The 15,343-nt window shown below is 41.7% G+C and overlaps 1 long non-coding RNA gene across 1 annotated transcript; it reads right to left on the reverse strand.

The window, feature by feature from the left end:
• Positions 1–3,349: 3,349 nt before the first annotated feature.
• On the reverse strand, positions 3,350–15,032 carry LOC134883738 (uncharacterized). The gene is made up of 3 exons (XR_010168317.1): positions 14,506–15,032; positions 14,218–14,361; positions 3,350–3,707 (listed from the first exon to the last, which is right to left on the reverse strand). It is a non-coding gene; the product is annotated as an uncharacterized LOC134883738 (long non-coding RNA).
• Between the last annotated feature and the right edge of the window lie 311 nt (positions 15,033–15,343).

Here is a 15,343-nt window from a genome sequence, read left to right on the forward strand (position 1 = left end):
ATGCAGATTAAAAGTAAAGCTTGTTTTGAAAATGTAAGTCATAAAGGGAAAAGTAAATTGTGAAAGTACTTGGACTTCACAAACCCCCGAGTTAAGTGACACATGAGGGATGCTGCCCTGCTGCAGCTTCAGGAGCGGTCTGTGGAAACACTCTGAGTCTGGACTTTATTAGCATGGGAGTTCCCACTCTCCTCGTCCTTGGGCTATAATTCAATGCACCTCTGCACAGGGTGGGCGGGGGGGGGGGTTGTGGAGAGTTCTGGCAGACACATGCATGGCTTTGTTTCCAGCAACTGACAGGCCGCTGATGATCCTGAGCTGCAGTACGGCTGAGGGGGAACATCAGGAGACCGTGACAAAAAATAACCCCTCCCCACAGAAACACACTTTTTAAAAGAATTATCTCTTGACACAGGAGGAGCAAGAAACCTACAAATAATTCATGTGTTTGTCCCAGATATAAAGACATACATATTAATAAAGAACTGTGCCAACCCTGAGGACAAAAAGCTGCCTCTTTCCTTGGGGGAGATAAAAGTATGTCATGGCTAGCAGCTATAGTTCCTTATTAATCAGTTGTTTATGACACTGTTTTAGTATCTGTGGTTTACTTAGCCTCCTTAGTGTGGAGAGAGGCTGAAAGAGTTAGCTTCTACAGTCAGCTGCTCCTCCCAGATCCCTCCACAAAGCTCACTCCCCCTCCTCCATAATGAAAGCTGCTGAGTAGACTTTAGTGCAGAGGTGAGTCAGGCTGAAGTTTACGGCACTGATGCAGCTAACCGTGTGTTTGGTCTCAGAGAATGAAAGCCTACACACACATCACAATTACAGTAAAGCCTCTCATTGACAAAAAGCATTCCCTGCACCAAACTCTACACAGACTGCAGCTACAGTGAGGACACAGGGTCAAAGGTGAGCAGACGGTCAGTATGTCAAAGGTTATAATAGAGGACCCTCTCTTTTTAAATTAGTGAAACAGTCTGTCATGTTAGGATAACTGAACGGAGATTAAATATAGGTTAGAAGAAGAACTGAAACGGTAACCTTCCTCAAAATCTACAAAGTTATCAGTAATGGAGGTCTTCTCGTGGTCGGAGATGCAATGCAGTCACGAGCAGAGTGGGATCATACTGACCTCTTGTGGATTCTCAGCAGAATTACTATCCGACTTCGTAATGAAATGAAACATTATGTTTTCTCTCTCCTATTTTTTAAATCTAGACACTTTCACTAAGCCAGTATCTCTTTATATTTCATATTTAAATTAGAATTAGTTTTCAATCAATTTGATGTCACATAAATTACACATCGTAAAGATTTAGCTTGCATTGAGACTTAACATGTCATGCTTGAGGATGTTCCCCAATAATCCCAGAGGTTTGTATTTGAGTGTTGAGATTTAATTAGTTAACGGAGCAAATAATGAAAAGCATTTCCCTGAAGGTGAACAGGAAGATGGTGAAAAAGAGTGTAAAGTGTGCACTTCACAAAACACCCAGCAGGCTGCAGCCTTTAAAGGGTCTGTGCAGTAGGTGGGAACGATGAGAATAGAAATGCTGCAGGTCACATTTGACACGATTTGCTTATATTTGCTGACCCTTTGCTACGGATTCCTTTAAAGTTTCTTCTGTGATTGATTCTAAACATTCATTTGTTTTCCGTGAGACAAACACTTTACTTCAAATTAACCACATCCTGTTTGAATCCTGTTTGTTCCCCTTCCTGGGTTTCCCCCACCTCACCACAAACATCTTCCTCTAAACATGGCATGACTCTCTGGCCTGGTGCAAGATGGGAATGAAGTGTAGTAAAAACAGGCGTAGTGATGATGAAAAATGAAGTGTCTTATGATAACAGGGTTAAAAATGAGAACCATGCTGTAGTCACTTTCTTTCTCAACTCACTTTCTGTTTCAAGACCTTCGAGTAATGAAGCAAATCAGCGTTTCTTTTATTTACTGTATGCTGATTCTTAGGGGATGTTTTGACTCCTCGTTGTAGGAAAAGCACAAGTGTAATTAAGGAAATGAACGAGGGCTGGTATAGTGAGTGCTGCATCGTTAGTGTCATTAGCAACACCTGGGATTCTCCTGCTATGGCAGCTAAATCACATGCTGTGATTAAAAAGGCCTTTGAACAGACAATGTCCTCCTCTACACCTAAACAGAACACCCCGAGGCATGAAAAATAAGGAAAATACAGGAATTAAAGAGGCCCTATTGTGCTTTTTGGGGGGGTTTCCATTCCTGTAGTGTGAAAAATAGGCTTTTGTGCATGTAAATGGTCTGCAAAGGCTAAATTCCCTGTTCCCTCTCCCACTCCTTTCCTGAATTACCTCCATTTGGCTCCTTTTTACTTGAATAACAAAATGACATCATTATGTAACACTCGTGCTCCTGTTGACTAGCGCTCCGACCCATTGTACCTGATAGGCTTAGAGACGGGACATCTCTAAGTGGTTGACCAATCACAACAGCTAACCAATCAGAGCAGACTGGGCTCTGGTTTCAGACAGAGGGTGAAAAGAGATGCAGCAGCACAGGCAGTATGAGGAAAATAAAGAGCTTTCTGAACATTAAAGCATGGAGACATGTCCCAGGAGAGACACTACATACTGATATGTCCTCTTTAAATCATCTTAAAGAAAGGCTAAATATAACTTGTTGAAGAATTCCAAATAAACAAAACCAAATGCAACATAATGACAGTTTTGCAAGCCTGTGAAGTGAATCATGAAAACAAAAGGTAAGAAATCAGGCAGTGTAGTACAACATGTAATCCTGGCCATGGAAAGATAGCATTATCACAAATCATGCTGCTGTTGGAACGAGAATACAGCCTAAAGCAAAGCCAGCAAGCGTTCAGTTTTTCTTTATCGTGGATGGAAAAACATCTGTCTGCAACATGTTTTCCTTTGATGACCCTGCAAAGTAGACGCTTGACTTTGCTGGAGCTGTCTGAGAACCACATGTATTATGAGTGGAGCACCCATCCATCCGTAATGAGTCCCCTGACATCACTCTGCACATTCACATGACCATGAAAGGAGGCAGCCCAGGGGAGGAGGAGCCTTCCCATACTGTGGAGGAGCCACCACATCTGAGGCTCACACACTTGACGCTGTTGACTCAGCACAGAGTAAAGTCCAGCAGATCACAGAGAAGTGACACATTGAACAGGCCCTCGCTGCTAACACTCACAGGATTTATGAGAGTTCATAAATGGGTCATGGCTAATGTCAGTATCATAATAACAGAATAACATTTAAAATCACTGTGATGACAGAAATCATAATGGGAGCGCATCTGATTTATACGGTAGTAATCGGATTGATTCATCCATAGCAGGTGAAAACTTGTCTCCCATGAAGTGTTTTAGTAGATCATGGAGACAAACTGTCTGGATCTCAAAACCATGCGTGTCTTTATCTCAAGATTTCCAAATAATATGCAATCAAGCCTCTATCATGCAATTGCACACGGTTTTAGAATTTGTGTAGGTCTGAGTCAGTCTGGCTCATGAAGTCCGTCTAAGGCCCAGATTTAAGCAGCTTTCCTGGTTCCAGCTCTCCTGGCAGCTGCTGCGAGCTGCTGATGAGGGTCTTTGGTTTGTTGCTTGGTGCCAGTCGCTTAGTTTCCAAAGAATGCAGCAGGATTGTCAGCAGGCCAGACTGACTACATTGTGGAGCTGCTTCATGTTTCACTGCACCTGATACAAACAACATCTGCGATAATTAAGAAGGGTCCCAGAGCTTGGATTTAACATGTTTAATCACCAAATATCCAACACTTTGTGAATTGGTTGGTGGGATTATAGCCTTTGCAGACCATTTACAAACCTATATAACCATGCCATGTTTATTCTCACCATGCCATGCTACAGCATTGCAGGTATGTGAGAATTTTCCCACCCTGTAGCAGACTCAGCTAAGCATTTATCATGTGTGATGCAGTCTAAAGTTAGTCAGTGCTCTAAATGTGTTACTTGTAACAGCAAAGTTCCAGTGGGGAAAGTGTGCAGAGTTACGTGTGGCAAAGTACTGTGCATGATAACTGTAGTGATCTATTAAACGACTGCACACCTGGAGAGAACAGCGCTGCACAAACATCCGAGTGTTATTGAAGTTGTTCCACCCTGTCATTTTTCACAAGCTGAGAAAGATGAGTATCGCAGGTTGAGCCAATTTCAACTGGTTTTACCACTTCTGAGTAGCAAGGGACATGTTGCATCCTTTCAGAGCTGTCTATCAACCCATTGAAATGTCTCAGGTTCTGCTTTGTTTATTCAGACGTGGGACATTATTCTGTCTTAATCTCACAGTGATCAAATGTCTCTGATTATGAGAGTGTTGTGGTGTTACTGGGTATCTTATTCTCAGGGTTGGGAGGGTAAATTCATAAATCTATTTCGTTACAATTACTGGTTACCTGTAAAAACAAAAACCGCCCTGACTTTGCATCCTTGTGTTGCACTTACTTCCTGTCAGAGCAGAGTTAGGCCAACACAAAGAAACCTACTGAACTTGGTCACCAACACCATGAAGTCTAGTGAAGGAATAGAAAACAAACAAGGAGGAATTAGAGAGAGTTGAAACTGAGGCCAGACTCGAGTGCAGTTCTGGTTCAGGGCCCGGACTGAATATTATCAGTGAAGCACTCGCTTGTGTGGACGGAGATAAAAAGCATGTAAACGGAGGTGATCTAAACCTCTGGACCAAATCTGGCTGCTCTCCAGACAGCCTCAGAACAACCCTGGTAAGGTCTCTCAGTGCTAAACCTCAATTGTCTCCATTACTAATCCAACATCTGGAACAACACAGCCAAACTATGCCAGATTACAGGAAATGCTAAGTGGCGCTCTCTGGGGGAAGGGGTTAGTGCTGTGAGGCTCGTAGTGTCCTGCTGACATTATTTGCAATGTTTTCAGAAAGTTTGGTGACTCTGTGGATAGGAGTCGCTGAATGCTAATAAACAAGAGGAATGAAGGAGTTCTGTTGTGTAACTAAACACTGTTGTTGCCAGGTCCTTGTTTGGACGGCTGGATGAAATGTTCCCACAGGCAGGGGAGGTCAAAATAAAAACACACTCCTCAATTAAAAGCCAGGTGAAATCAGTGCATAAACAAAATAGCGTTGACTAGAATTTTTTAAGCCGTTTTTAGGACTTCCGAAAGAAATTGCATGGATAACCATTTTTTCCAATGTGTGATGTTTTCCCTTTTTATGTGTTTTGAAAGAAAGCAGCTTCTGCTAAACATGTAGTGCTTATTGCATTAGTAAAGGGATTATCTACTTCCCTTAATTATTCAATTTCATTAGAAAAGCGCACATTTGAAAGTGTTACTCCCATCTTTCCTCAGAACAGAGGTTAGGAGGATGTCATTCATGTTCAGGGTGCATTATTTCTTATTTTAACTGTGTATTTGGAGCCAGCTGGCATTGTCACCGGCGTATCTGAGGAACTCTCAGCTGGACTGAGCTCTCTGCAGTCATCGAGGCGCTTCAGATCACAAACAGAACTTTATATAGACTTGAGATAGCATTTTTGTTATCCCAGATGATTAGGGTAGTGACTGCAGATAGTGGGAGTTCTGAGTATGAATTATTCATCACATTTTAACACACAGACTGATAAAACTTCACTTAAACTGTTGTTTTTGTATGCACTGCGGTCTGTATTCTCTCAGTTGTCCATCCTATTCTCATGAACATGATATCTCAGGAATGGTCAGAGGGAATTTGTTCAAATTAGACTCAATGATAAGGTGGTTGGTCGACATAGTTCAAGGGCACTGCGACCCTGAAATACACTTTTGATTGGGACATAACTCAAGAATACGGTAGCTTATTATGACAATTTTACACAAATGAGATGCAGTTACTCTAGTTTTCTTTCGCTACCTAGATTTCCAATTTGTCTTTTATTTACACAAGACATGTATGTGAAGAAAGCAACTCATACTGTATGCAGCCACGCCCTGGCTCAGGAGAGGATAATAATCTGTCCGGGGGGGCGACGTTGTGTCAACAGCACGTTTACATTACACTGGAGCCTCTGGGCTATTCATTTGGTGATCTGCTCTAGTTCATACTGATTCTCTCTGTCTCCGACAACATTTATTTCAACTGTATGTATAAAATTGAGAACTAAACCATACTTCCGTAAAAAGATTGCAATATCCCATACGACATTTCTTTTAAGTGCCTTCATGGACCAGAGCGGCTGAGTTTTGCATCCATAGACAGTAATGATTGTCCCAGTGTGAGGCCTTTATATTCCCTTTACATGGAACACATGAGATATACATACTGCACTCTCAGGTCAACAAATATCTTGTCATTAGTTCAGAAAAATGCAGTTCAATAGAAATGTACAATCTTCTCAATCGTCACAGATTTCACATTAAATACGTTATAAGCAGTTCAGTGGAAATGCTGTCTGAAGTATTTTACAGGCAGTCAAACATCCTACAGTCTGCTACCGTACGTCACTGTCTGGGAAAGTAAAGGAACCACAAACCAATCTAACATGAAACTTTCCCATCTGGAGCTCCTGTGTGTACTTCAATTACTTTTACAGATATGTGGGACTTCATCATGCCGGTAGTCCATAAACATGAAGTAGTTGCTGCAGACACGCTTAGAAGTGGGGAGTAAAGAGGCCCTATATTTTATATTTATTTGTACTGCTCATAGTTGACATGTGTATGAGCTCTACAGGTCCATCAGCAGGGGCGTGGCCACGTGGTGGCCAGGGGGGGCCACGGCCACCATTGGTCAGAGTATGGCCACCCTGCCGGCCCCCCCCAACCTCACGGCACGAAAAAAAAAAAAAAAATACAACAAACCCTCATGAACAGAAATGGTATAAAGCTGAAATAAATGCATTAGTATTTTTTTTTTATCAAGTCGTTTTATATTGTCATTCGTCACTTCTGCTACAAGCCCCATATTCGCAACATGTTGGGCCACGCCCCCTCCAACGTGCCTGCATTCTGACAGCGCTTCAGTGGAGAGACTAGCACTGGAGACGAACGCGCTGGATATACCACTGTAACTAACAGGTGAGTAAGTTGGTGATACTTGAAAGGATCATTGAAATGATAAGATCATTTAGTTATCTTCACACTCAATTAAATGTGTAATGATGTCTCGACATTAAGGATTTGTGGCAGAGTGAGTTGAGTAAGGCTGCTGTTGTTATTTTTGCAAACTTGTAAAATGATCTATGGCTAGCGAGCTATCGCTAGCTAGTTAGCTTAAGTCCATTCCCAGGTGTCACTAAGTCATAGATAACGCACTGTCGCTAGTTTACACTTGAAATGGAATAAAAGCAATCTAAAGTTAATGTTGTGTAAAACTTTTCTTTAAAAAGGACACAATGAAAAGGATAAGTGCCTCAGGGGGAGACAGAAAAATCAGCGCTTTTTTTGCCAGCACCAGAGACCAGCAAGCTAGCACGACAGAGAATGTTGCAGACAGAGAAAGGGAAACAGAAGGAGCTAGTTGCGAAAGCATGACAAGTACAGAAAGGGAAGCAAGTGGCAGTGAATATTCAGCAGACAAGTTGACAGAGACAGAGCAGGAGGAGGAGACTGATACTAGGAGAAGAGAATTTAATTACAAAGTCTGCCCTCCAGGTGAGTGGTTATCAGTAGCTGAATAATGGGACATGTTCGGTCGGGTTATGGCAAACAACAATAATTTAAAGGCTGGCCATATAATAAACATGTATTTATTAAATCTGTAAAATGTTAATGATTGCATGTTTAGTCTTAAAAAACAACTAAAGAACAACATGTAATTGGAAGTGGATAGCATTTATGTTAAAAGCTGATATTAATGGGATTCTTTGGTGTTTTACAGACATTTCCAAGTCCAGGGGTGAAGCTCCAGCTCAACCTAAAGTTAATTTCCCCAAGACACTCCAGGGAGACAGAAGCAGGAGCTTCAAGGGTGAGTGGTATGAAGTTCACCCCTGGTTGGAGTACTCAATATGTGAAGACTCCACCTTTTGCTTTGCCTGCAGGCATTTCAGCTTACCTGGCCATGAGTCTACGTTTAATTCAGGTTCCGGTTTCAAAAACTGGAAGAAAGCTACCTATACAGACGGAGGGTATGCTGCACATAGTAGATCTGAGCATCACAAGAATGCCATGCTAGCATGGAAAGAATACCAAATTGCAGAAAAAAATCAGGGATCTCTAATGGGGCAATTAAATAAAGAGTACAACAAAACTGTTGAAGAGAACAGGGGGTACATCAAAACTCTTGCTGAAGTGGTTCTTCATTGTGCAACCGAGAACATTGCTCTGCGAGGGCATCGTGAATCTGAGGCCTCAAGCAGGAAAGGGAACTTTTTGGGTATGTTGAATATCATAGCAAACCATGACGACAAGATTTTGAAAAAGATGGATGGTCCCAGGAATGCTAAATATACAAGTCCTGACATACAAAATGAGATTTTGTCATGCTTAGCAGAGATGGTGCGCACATCAATAATCAAAGAAGTCAAGGAAAGTGGTGCTTTTAGCATACTTGTGGATGAGACTAAAGACAAAAAAAAAATGGAACAAATGTCTTTTGTTTTGAGATACTATTACAATGGTGAAATCCTTGAAAGTTTTCTGGAATTCGAGGTAGCAGAGAAGCTAGATGCGGAGAGCTTGACAATAAAAATAATTCACCTCTTGTCCAAATATGGTCTAGAATATAAGACTAACCTTGTTGGGCAGTCTTATGACGGGGCTGCAGTCATGAGTGGCAAGCACAGTGGTGTGCAGGCCCGAATTAAGGAAGTAGCGAAGCTGGCTTTCTACGTTCACTGTAATGCGCATTGCCTTAATCTGGTGCTGGTGGACACTGTGAGAGGGATCCCAGAGGCTGATTGCTTCTTTTCCTTATTAAAACAGCTGTACGTCTACATGTCTGGATCGGCAGTGCATCCCAAATGGTTACAGGTGCAACAGGAGATGTATGCAGGTGCACCCAGAGAGTTGCAAATGTTGAGTGACACACGGTGGGCCTCCAGATATTATGCTTGCCGTAATTTGTGGGATAGGTTGCCAGCAGTTGTGAAAGTTCTTGAGGAACTGGGTGATGAGAACAGTGGCGAGAGGTCAGTAGGTGCCAGAGGCCTTTTGCCTCAGATTGATTTCCAGTTCATTGTGTTTCTTGCCATATTTAAGAAACTTCTGGGAGATGCAAAATTACTGTCAGACATGCTCCAGTCTTCCTCTCTTGATTTGGCCAAAGCAGTGGATCTTGTGGAGGCACTTATTAGTACTTTTGAATCTTACAGGAGTGAGCAGCAGGTGTTTGGTGATTTGTGGGACACTGTTTTGGAGCTTGCAAAGCAATGTGATGTCTCTGTAGACACTGCTCCAAAACGTAAGAGAACACTAAGTTCAAAGCTACAGGGATACCATGTTCTGTCTACTGTGGGCAGACAAGAAACAGGCGATGGCAAAGATTATTACAGGACAGGAATCTTTAATCTGGTATTGGACCGGATGCTCATTGAGCTCAGGAACAGATTCTCCAATCAGAATTGTGACATAATGCGTGGAATACAAGCTTTAAATCCAAGTAGCAGAAGCTTCTGTGACAAAGATAGCCTTTTTGCATTTGCCAAATTGTATGGGTGTGACCTTGTGGACCTTGAGCATGAGCTCTACCAAATTAAAAGAGTTTTAGATCGTAAGATAAAGCAAGGGATGCAGAGACCACCTACAATTGTAGAGCTGGCAGCTTTTATTGAACCATACCAGGATGTCTTTGATGTTTTCTCCAGGCTTTGTAAAATTGCATTGGCAATACCTGTCAGCACAGCTGCTTGTGAACGCAGTTTTTCCTGCTTGAAGCTTGTCAAAACACACCTGAGAACTACAATGGGAGAGGATAGGCTGAGTTGAGCATAGAACACAGGAGGGCAGCGTCTTTAAATTTAGATGAGTTTGTTGATCGATTTGCTAGAAATCATCACAACCGAAGAATACAGCTGCTGTAAACTAACAGCTAAGTAACCAGCATCTGTCTGTTATACCTGCCAATTCTGCATCATTAACAGCCCCAACATTCTTTTGTTTTTCCTAAAGTGTATTATGTGACATGGGTATTGCAATGTTAGTACATGTCTGTTCTATTTAGACTTATCTGGTCAGCTTCCCAGACAGACACTCTCAGATATGTTCTCAAGAATTACAAAAAAGACAATTGTCAAATTATTTACATGGATCTACCTACACTCACTCACTCACTCACTCACTCACTCACTCACTCACTCACTCACTCACTCACTCACTCACTCACTCACTCACTCACTCACTCACTCACACACACACACACACACACACACACACACACACACACACACACACACACACACACACACACACACACACACACACACACACACTGTTTGTAGTGAAACAGTTCAATGTACATGTTCTCACACACACACACACACACACACACACACACACACACACACACACACACACACACACACACACACACACACACACACACACACACACACACACACAATTCAATGTACATTTTACACATTGTTGATATTTGTTTTTCTTTATGTTTTATGGGACATGTGTGTGTGTGACGTTTATTTTTTACTCTTTATATATACATATGTTTATTATCGCAAATAAAATGAATATTGCACTTAAAAGGCTACAGTTTACTTTAATAAATGATCGCCTAAAATGACAATTCATATCGTGTCTTTCTGTCATTTGCACTAAAAGCTTCCCCTTCTCATGTTAAAGTCCTGAACCCCCTCACATAATCATGACACATCGCACTCGCACATTATCTAAGCACCCATTCCAATAACATGGGATTATCAGTAACAGTAAGACATCATTAGTGTCCATAAGAAGGTTCAATCCATTGTTTATGGCTAGATGAGCTGTTAGAAAAACTGCTGCTCTGAGTGATGCAGTGCGTGAGTTTTAAAATAGTAGTTTTTGACAATCAAGTGCCACCCCAAATAAAAGACTGGCCAGAGCTGGCCCCCCCAGAAATAATGTCCTGGCTACGCCCCTGTCCATCAGCAACTGGTTTAAGTCCAAAAAAGACACGGGAATATAAGAGATAACTTTAGGACAGCTGTACAGATGGTGAGTCACTGTCATGCTACCAGAAAATAGACAAAATACGAGAGCCTCAGAAATCCGACTCATCCCGGTACATAATCTATGTCTCCACAAAAACATTTGCAGGTCATTTGGGTATTTCTTGACATGTAGTGTTATGTGTCTGTTTCCACACAATTTCTTAGTCACATCCGCTGGGGTCATGAGTTTACAGTATGCCCAAGCAGAAGTGGTTTCACAGCAACGCTAACGGCCAATAAAGATAGCCGATTTAAAGAGACATATGACACACCCTCTGGTGCAATCTCTGTCTGTATCGGCCAGCATAGCCACACAGACATCACGTTACAGGTGTGTCTGCAGATACATAGGGACTCTGATTCCTGCACTGTTATGGCCTCTTGATGCAGAACGGGGCCAGACTAAACTCTGGGAAAAATACATTTCCTGTGAGCTATTTTTGCTTGGAGAAATGTCACAATGATGATGACGATGATTAATGATGTGTGGGTTGCAGCCAGTTCCCAGTATGCTGTGCATGTAGGGTCAGGTGTTAGTGGCCTTAATTCCTGGACAGTTCCCATCCTGATGACTGTACTCAAAGGATGGGGACGGATTGAATATTATACGGTTAGGTAAGCAATTCGTTTTAGACTCCATGACACAAAACATTTTTCAACGCCCCAATTTTTTCCAACACGTACAGTATTGCTGTATCATTCCTGAATCATGTTTGGGCTACTTCCTCTGGATGTTGTCAGTCACATCAAGATAAGATTGGGTTATTCTGTTGTTGCAGCACAGGGTTATTTTAAGTCCATTTAAAAATATATATTTTGCAAGACTTTTAACATGGAACGGATTTAGACTGTTCTGTTTACTGTTTTTCTGGACAGCAGTACTACAGATGAATAGAGGAAGTACAAAACTAAGAGGTATGTTAGCTGAAATAGGAATAGAATAAAACCAAAACTGTTCAAAAAACATAAAATATGATTCATAAAACGATGAAAATAAGAGCTAAATTCAAACTGGAATTATTCTTCACAAGGTTTATGATTGGCATGTGAACTCCTCTTTCTTTTAAACTGTTTCATCTTTTTTTTATCCGTTATCAGTCCCTGCTGCTTCAGTGGGTTTGCTTCTGAAAACAAGCTTTTTATTTGTCTACGCCAGGTTTGTCTGAACAGTGTGTCCTCTCCTCCTCGGGACACTCATTCTGAATTCCCGTACATGCCTCGTCCATAAGCCCATTATCCCTCTGCAGGAACAGCGGTCTGCGGGCAATCTCCCTATCTGATCCCAGTCCTGCTTTCATCCTTGCTTTGGAAATAAGGTGCAGACAGTCGTGTTCCTACAGGTGAGTATCGTACCTCTGCCCTCCCAGCAACCTGCATACCAACGCTAAAACAACCTCCTGCACATTCCTGGGCAAGCTGCGGCATTGTGCACCAACCCGCTCTGTGAAAGTGGAAATTCACAGCTTAAGCTGTAGAGTTTGCTGCAGCAGTATTAAGCACTACAGCATGTTCTGGACACTCAGATCCTTAACTTCAGTTGAATAGAAATGCCTTATGAAGGTTAAATTCCTGCATTCAAAATGTTACTTGAGTAAAAGTGCAAAAGTATAATCAGAAAAAGTGCTTTAAGTATCAAAGGTTAATCTCATCATGTGGATTGTGTTTTCACATATAGATTATATTGTTCAGTTTTTTATCCCTTACACATGTATTTTGGAGCATTTTAATCTTGTAGTTTGGCCATATTTAGCAAGTTTTAAACACTAAAGAAAGCTAATGTGTAGATAAGTAGTACAGTGGTGCATCCTATCATGCTGGCACTGTGCTTTTGATATGTAAACATGATAAAACGTCGCTGTAGTGGAAAAAAAGTACAAAATCTCCCCCTGAAATGTAATGGAGTAGAGATAAAAAGTAGCATGAAATGGAAATACTCTGGTGTATGTACTGGTATTTACACAGTCAAGCCTAGGTGTGGTTGTTGTGTCCAAAAGGTGATTCTTGTTAACCCGACCTATTGTCTTCTTAAGTATGTTCCCAACACTTAAATGGTTCTGACTGAAAAGAACAAATGCTGTGCCAGCCTTTGATCTGAGCACGAAACATACTGTACACATAATGCACCACCCTCAGGGAAAAGCCTTTTCCAGTTGTTTCCTAGCAGCATTTCGTTGGTAAAACTGCCGGCTATACTTGAGTCAGCGGGACAATGGGACAGGATGGTGTGCGGATAGAACAGTGTGTTATGGAGGGCCGTCTGCATTAAACCCATTACTGAGCCTAGATGAATGACTCCCTGGTTATGAAATGAACATGAAGTAGTTATTCAACAGAGTAGAAATACTTTAGGTTTAAATATTGCATTCAAGTACTATTGTATGTGTATTGACAGTAGAGCATCATTACCATAATACTGGTGAAGTAGAATTACCAACAGTCCGGTGTTGAAAGTGGAAATTTCCTCTTTGGTGCAAACCCCACCAGGAAGTCGATGTTTTGATTGAGACATTACTTCCTGAGAGTGACTTCTTCACTGCTGTTTTGGTGACTATTAATAAAACATGACATTTACTCATCTCATGTTGTAAAATAAATATTTCCACTTATCATTGGAAGTCTTGTAAAAAACAAAGAGCATCTGAAGCCCTTTCATTCATTCTTGGCTACTCATATTGGTTCACGGTACTTACTTGTGTTTTTTACTTTAAGATCCGGGTAGGAAATTATCAAATAAATGTGATCTGGGATTTTGCTGAATTACCAGTATCAATCTTTCTGGCGACAGGAAATGCACTGTTAAGACAAAGCTCAACAAAAACAACAGCATCAAACGGAGAAGAGGACCACAGTTGCACTCCCTCTAATATAATATTTCTATGATGAGTCAGTGGATCAAACTCCTGTGTGTGCAATAGCTATGGGCTCCTTACGTAACAACAAGCATGGTTTTGCTTTCAGCTGTTTAGAAAACGAGAAATTGAGGGTATTTCTTGAGTAAAGAAAGAATAAAACACTTCAATTTGAAGGAAGGAAATCTGTCAAAACGAAACCATAATTCAGGAGCTTTTTATGAGAATTGAATTTACCTAATGTAACTTTTATGATGAAGCCCAGTCCCCCTACACATCAGTGCCCCCATAGACACAGTCCTGCATCCTCCAATTATCTGCTCGGTATCTAGGCCTTAATGAGCTTCCGCTGCTGATAATGAGCAGATCATTCTGTAGCAGCTGAAACACACACAGACAGGACAATGCTTCAGGAAAAGTTAGTTTTAATGAATTTAATTGAAGTATAAAACAACCCCAGACAAAAGAGTGTTTTTCTAAAATGAAGAGACAACTAAAAGCAACTCTGTTTATCTCATTTTTTACCTGACAACAGTCATTGAAATGGTGCAACCAAGGCCATAGTGTGTCTTGTTGTGCAGTTACAAAGACTGGAACTCGTCCAGACAGGTTGGCAGAGTTTTGCCCATAACGCACCCTCCTGGCACACTCCTCCTCCATCCACAGGGAGGTTGGGTGGTCTGTCCGTGAGCAGGACTCTGCAGCCTCTCACCCACAGGGAACGGCTGCCGACAGCAACGCTAAACAGAATCCAGCGTTGTCCCTGTGCGGCTGGAACTGCTGAGGTGTTAGATTCCCTGCAGAGACAATGCCTGAATGAAGAGCGAGATGCATCGAGGCAACTCTCCCAACGTATCCAGGAATTAAATGAAGTGGAGCCCTGTTTTCAGCCAGTGTTGCAACACAGGTTCCAGAAGAGTATAATAAATTGTGATAATCCTAAAGAGTCTGTAAAGCCAGAACTTGAGGCTTCACTAACACTGGAACAGGACTTTTCGATCATTTAAATGTCTACATAATGCGAAGACCAAATGTTTATTGCGCCTCTTCCGTCACACAGAATGGAATCGAACAGGAAACCACGCCCTGATCATTGGGCTGTACCAATCACAGCCTCTTGAGCCAAGCACATTTAAAACTGACCTCAAACCATAGAATAATGACAGACTACAGCAGCAACAGAGACTTTTTATGTCCTTGATACAGCCGTGTATGGATTTCTGAGTTACCCATACAACAGAAACTTGTGCTGGCTAACTGCAGGAGAGGCTTGTGTCCGAGCTTCATCACGGGAATGCAAACCCAGTATTTACTTCTTATCGGTCATCTCAGTGGCTGATTAGCAGGCTCAGTCAGGACGCTG

The sequence above is a fragment of the Eleginops maclovinus genome, chromosome 21, assembly GCF_036324505.1.
Source record: "Eleginops maclovinus isolate JMC-PN-2008 ecotype Puerto Natales chromosome 21, JC_Emac_rtc_rv5, whole genome shotgun sequence".
Taxonomy (NCBI): domain Eukaryota; kingdom Metazoa; phylum Chordata; class Actinopteri; order Perciformes; family Eleginopidae; genus Eleginops; species Eleginops maclovinus.